At 42.4% G+C, this 5,635-nt stretch overlaps 1 long non-coding RNA gene across 1 annotated transcript; it reads right to left on the bottom strand.

Moving 5' to 3' along the window:
* Positions 1-84: 84 nt before the first annotated feature.
* LOC123791720 (uncharacterized) lies at positions 85-5,393 on the bottom strand. The gene is made up of 3 exons (XR_006779491.2): positions 5,262-5,393; positions 917-1,003; positions 85-129 (listed from the first exon to the last, which is right to left on the bottom strand). It is a non-coding gene; the product is annotated as an uncharacterized LOC123791720 (long non-coding RNA).
* Between the last annotated feature and the right edge of the window lie 242 nt (positions 5,394-5,635).

Here is a 5,635-nt window from a genome sequence, read left to right as displayed (position 1 = left end):
TGTCTGCCTTCGGCTCAGGGAGTGATCCCAGTGTTCTGGAATCGAGCCCCACATCAGGCTCTTCCGCTGGGAGCCTGCTTCTTCCTCTCCCACTCCCCCTGCTTGTGCTCCCTCTCTCGCTGGCTGTCTCTGTCAAATAAATAAATAAAATCTTTAAAAAAAAAAGGTACCTCTCATGAATATATATCAGAATTAGTCATTATTTTAGATTTATATGAGATTTGACCAAATGTCTCTGATTTCCCCAATTCAGGTAATCTACATTAATCTACAATTATGATAATAAGCTCATATTGTCATGCAGCATTCCTCACTCAACACTATCTTGCTGTTTTTCAGTTAGTGGATTATGATGAAGATGATTCAGAATCAAATGAATGTCACCCAAGTCTGAGCGGTCCCATTCCACCACAAAATTGACCTACGGCCACTCTCAGGCATCACCTGGCGAGAATGATGGTATCAATGTTTCCACATCACGGTTATGGCCCTAATGTGTCCCTAAAAGCCTCACAGAGCACGTGACCTCATCATATTAAGACTGAGACCAATCAGTACAAATTCCCATCTTAGCGTCTGTGGAAAATGTTAAATCTTCTGATGTATGGTCACATGAGGCCAATATCTCAAACTCACCAAACCACAGACTGACACAGGGAGCTCAAATAATTCACGAGACTTCACATTTTCACTGTTCCATCTCAGTCCTTCAGCAAAGACTTACATCACATATGACCTTTTCAGTAATTTGCTCAATGAATTAACGAACACCAAGTAGAAAAGGAGACCTTATAAGGAAGAAGCAAATGTTTGGCACTGTTTCAAACAGGAGGAATCAAGCAGGTAATGAGATGGTGCTTAATGAAAATATCTATGTAGTCTAAAAATCCCAATATTTCAAGGAGGAACAACTTACATGGGCCATACTCTTAGAAATGTAAGAACCGATCAGTCTTCCCGGGGTTCCTCTACCAGAGAAGTTCAAACTCTAGAAAATCCAGAGCTGAGAGAAGAAAAGGAGGTTTTAGTGTTCCCAATAACTTCAGCCAATAAACCTTCTTTTTGAAGAACCTCCATACCATTTTTCACAGTGGCTGTACCAGTCTGCATTCCTACCAACAGTGCATGAGGGTTCCCTTTTTCCCACATCCTCACCAACACTTATTATTTCTTGTCTTTTTGATAATAGCCATTCTAACAGTGTGAGGTGGTATCTCATCATGGTTTTGATTTGCATTTCCCTGATGATGAGTAATACTGAGCATCTTTTCATGTGCCGTTGACCATCTGTTTGTCTTCTTTGGAAAAATGTTTATTCAGGTCTTCTGCCCATTTTAAAATCATTCCTACATTCTAACTGAAAAAGAAGCCATATCACCCAAACCTGAGCTTCTTTTGTAGCCTCAGGATAACATCGAGACATGGGGAGAGAGGAAATACAGTAGACATTGATCAGGCATTTACTCACACCTCAGGGGCTCCATTTTGTCATCATTAAAATGGGGATGAGAATATTAACTACCCCATATGGTTATCCTGAAGAATAAGTAAGAAAATCCATTTAAAACACTTACTAGAATACTGGCTTAACATGCATTAGCTATTATTATTATTATTGAAGAACATGACATGCCCCTCATTTCATTTTTATAAAGGACACAATTTGTTTCTATTTTTTACTTCTCTCTGCCATGTTTTCTTATAATTCTAACTAAAACAGTTAGACTCTGACCTTAAGAATGCAACTCTTTTTGGGGTGCCTGGGTGGCTCAGTCAGTTAAGCATCTGCCTTTGGCTCAGGTCATGATCCCAGGGTCCTGGGATTGAGCCCCATGTTGGGCTCCCTGCTCAGCAGAGAGTCTGCTTCTCCCTCTCCCTGTGCCCCTCCCCTCCACTCATGCTCGCTATCAAATAAATAAAAAAAATTTTTTTAAAATAAGAATGCAACTCTTCTTTTTTAAAAATAGCAGGAAAGATTCTCTGACATTTAAATTTCCCCTTTTCCTATAGAAATTAGAGAAAGGTACCATTCTATAATAAGATGCAAAACTGAAGTAACTGACAAAGGTTGAATCCTGTTCTTTCTGTGCAACTTGGTCACTGGTGTACACGTCTTTAACTGCTATCACCTTACTCTCTTTTCTTATATAAATTTGTCACTGGAAGAGTAATTTGTACAACAGATCCTTGGAAGTCCTTTCACCTGCACCTATAATTTTTATGTGACATTGCTATAATCCCAAAGGGTGTAAATACTGATAAGGTTTTTCAAACAAGAGGATCACTGGTGCTTCCCTCTTTTTCCTGCTGCACTCGAAGAACACTGAGTCCCGCGGTTTCCCTTTTTTCGTCTAAGAGTTGAAGAGTCTTTGCTACTTTACATAATCAATTAACGTGATTCTATTCTGCAGATACAATAAAACCGTATATATCACTAACAAAAAAATGGAGAGGGGGAGAATGCACACCAAAATATTAATATTATGTCTGTGTTTAGGACACATGCATTGGTTTCCTCTACTCTTACACTCACAGTGCTTCTGACACCGACTATATATATATTTTTAAACACATCGACAATTCTCTGACACCAGCTGGATGCCCTACAATTCAATTCAGCTCTGAGCTCAGTCGCTTAACCAACTGAGCCACCCAGGCGCCCCTGAAGGTTCAAGCTTCTAATCATGGCTTGGTCTTTCTAGTGATCAGGCCCCATCCAAGAACCCAAGCGTTACTTCTTTAGAACAAAAGATGCTCCTGTCTATCACCCAGGAAATTCTAAGAGATTTAGGAGCTCTGTGTCAGGAACCCAGGTCAAAGACCAAATATTAGCAGGAACCAGGGGTAGAAACCAATATAAATATATTTTTTTATTATTTCACAGTCTGATAGGTAGAGTTATGGGTACACAAGCAATGCTCCATAAATGTGGCCAAATCCCTCTTCTCCTTCACTAATTAAAATATATACTGTCCTTGCAAAATATCTTACAAAACCATGAGAGTAAATGAGATTCATATATAATTTAAGATTTTCTTGAATACCACTGTCCATAACTATGTACGTAGTTTAAAACTACTTCACATTTTTCTTTTTGTGACTGATCCTTTATAAACATATTTTCGCTAGTTGCATAATATTCCATCACATAAATGTGGACTGAGGTACTTAACCATTTACACAATACTGAGCTCTAATTTTGTACGAGATCATTCCCAGCTATTAAAATCTTTGCTTGCACACCAATGGTTTTAAATATTTTTATTGCATATACCACCTTTGTTAATTGAATAAATCACAATGTTTCTCTCCAGAAAAATACACATACATAAACTACAACTCTGTACGCAATTATAAGTGGTTTGTGGTCACCCTGAAGCCCTAGTCAGTCCTCAGTTTAAGAATTTGTTTAAAAAGAAAAAGAATTTGTTTGTAACAAGTTAAGCTTACGCTATTGCTACTGAATTCTGAAAGGAATGACCCAGAATCACCAATGATGAACAGTTAATATTTCCTGAGCGCTCATTATGCTCCAGACATTGTTTTAAGGGACTTTACACACATTAATACACCTTATCCTTATTATATTCCTATGAAGCAGGAACTATTGTTATACCCATTTTAAAGATTTAGAAAGGAGAGTGTGCAGAGTGTGTAGATTGTAAACATCTAGTAGTGGCAAAGCCAAGATTCAAAGCCAGATTTTTAAGGCTCAGAACTCATACTCTTCAATAGCATACCACACAGCCTCTCACTGTCCAATGACACGGAAACTAACTCTGCTGTCAAATCTGAAAGGAAGACTAACAAATAAAACGAAATTAAAAAATTAAAATTAGGGGCGCCTGGGAGGCTCAGTCGGTTAAGCGTCTGCCTCTGCTCAGGTCATGATCCCAGGGTCCTGGGAAGGAGCCCCGCCTCAGGCTCCCTGCTCAGGGGAAGTCTGCCTCTCCCTCTCCCTCGGTGTGTGTGCTTGCTCTCTCTCCCTCCCTCTCTCAAATAAAGACATAAATCTTTTTTAAAAATTAAAATTGAAAAATAAAACAAATGACTAAGGACACAGACCTACCAATACGCTCAAACTTACAATCACATTCCCACTTCTAAAAGCTTCGCATGGAAGACGACTGTTATATGCTATTGAAATTCTTAAACCAATGCCTATCTTGCTGAACTCGACAAGGAAGGCTTGGGAGAAGGTGAGTTGTCTAGTATAGTAGTAGCTACTATGCCAACCAAATATTAATACTAATCTTTTTACTCTATCGAAGTCTAAAATCCCTGAGAGCACACTTCAGGAACTGTATTTCTACAACCTACTATCACGATGCTTAGAAAAGGGATCACAGAATAAGATTTAAATGATTTGTAATCCGTAGTGAAAAACAACAACGAAAATGATAATGAGAATATTGGGTAAAAAGAGAGGATGCGGGGCCACAGGAATGGGAATCCATCCCTAAGGACCCCACCACTCACTGGAAAGAAGACACAGAGTAGGTCAAAATTATGTGGAGTACTTCGGGCAAAAGAAAACAAATGTACTCGTAAAACAATTTAGTGAACAAAAAGGAAACACAAGACCCGCTTAAATCTTAATTTTTAGATGTGCAACAACCCCACCCTCTTTTGGGTTTTTCTTTTGGAGAGTAACACAACCGGAGAAGAGACCTGTGAGAAGTTTAGAATGACTCGGAAAACACTCGGCAAGCCAGATCCAACGCGACCTCACCCCCTTCTTAGCCCTTACCACTTAACCTGCTTAAGTGAAAGCAAGGCGGGTGTCTGCGGGCAGCGCTCTGCGAATGCTGTGGTTCTCACTGGTGACGAGCCCTCACAGACGTCCCCACCGGGGAATCCTCTCGGGAGGAAAAGCTACGCTGGGAAGAATTTCCCATCCAGTCTTCTCGGGAGCTTTTCTTGAAGAAACTAAGGGCTCTAATAAAATTCCCATCTCCAGATCAGTTCCCGGCCTTCCCGCTGGGAAGCTTTCATTCAAAGGCTCCATTACCCACCTCCCTCTGAGGACCGTCTGTCTAGATCTGACCGCTTGGCTTTGAGGGGAAAGGGGCAGCAGGCAGCAGGAACCTAGAACCCGGCTAACAGCGTCTCCCCTCTCCCCGCCCACCCAGCCTCCGCGGGCGGACAGCCCTCGTCCGAACCCCACAATCACAGTCCCGCACCCAGCTACTCCCGCACACACCCGCGCCGGGGACGCGGGCAGCGCCGGCCGGCCCCCTCCTCCCACGCCCTGCACTCACTGTTCTCCTTCACGGATTTCCACGCTGCCCTGTGGGCGGATCGCAGTCTGCAGCGCCCTCCCCGGGAGGCTGGGTGTTGACTTTTCCCTCACAGACCTCAAAGCTCGCAGCCGCGCCCACAATCACAAAACATTGGGAAGGAAAGGCAGAGGGCAATGTTGCCCCGGCGACCTTTGGGAAATGTAGTCCCAGGCTGATTCGGCCTGATCGCAGTAGCCTGTGGGAAATGTAGTCTGGGGCTGTAAAACCGTAAAATCTACGCTGCCCTCCGCCCATAAGGACCGCCCACTCCGCGCCCGGGAGGCTTCTGGGAGTTCCCATTGGTACTGGGATTACGCTGGCGCAGGCTCTCGCCGAGCTGACAGCCAGATCTG

The sequence above is a fragment of the Ursus americanus genome, chromosome 21 (genome assembly GCF_024610735.1).
Source record: "Ursus americanus isolate L20-20 chromosome 21, mUrsAme1.1.p, whole genome shotgun sequence".
NCBI classification, from domain to species: Eukaryota; Metazoa; Chordata; class Mammalia; order Carnivora; family Ursidae; genus Ursus; species Ursus americanus.
This window is presented reverse-complemented; position numbering and strand designations above follow the sequence as displayed.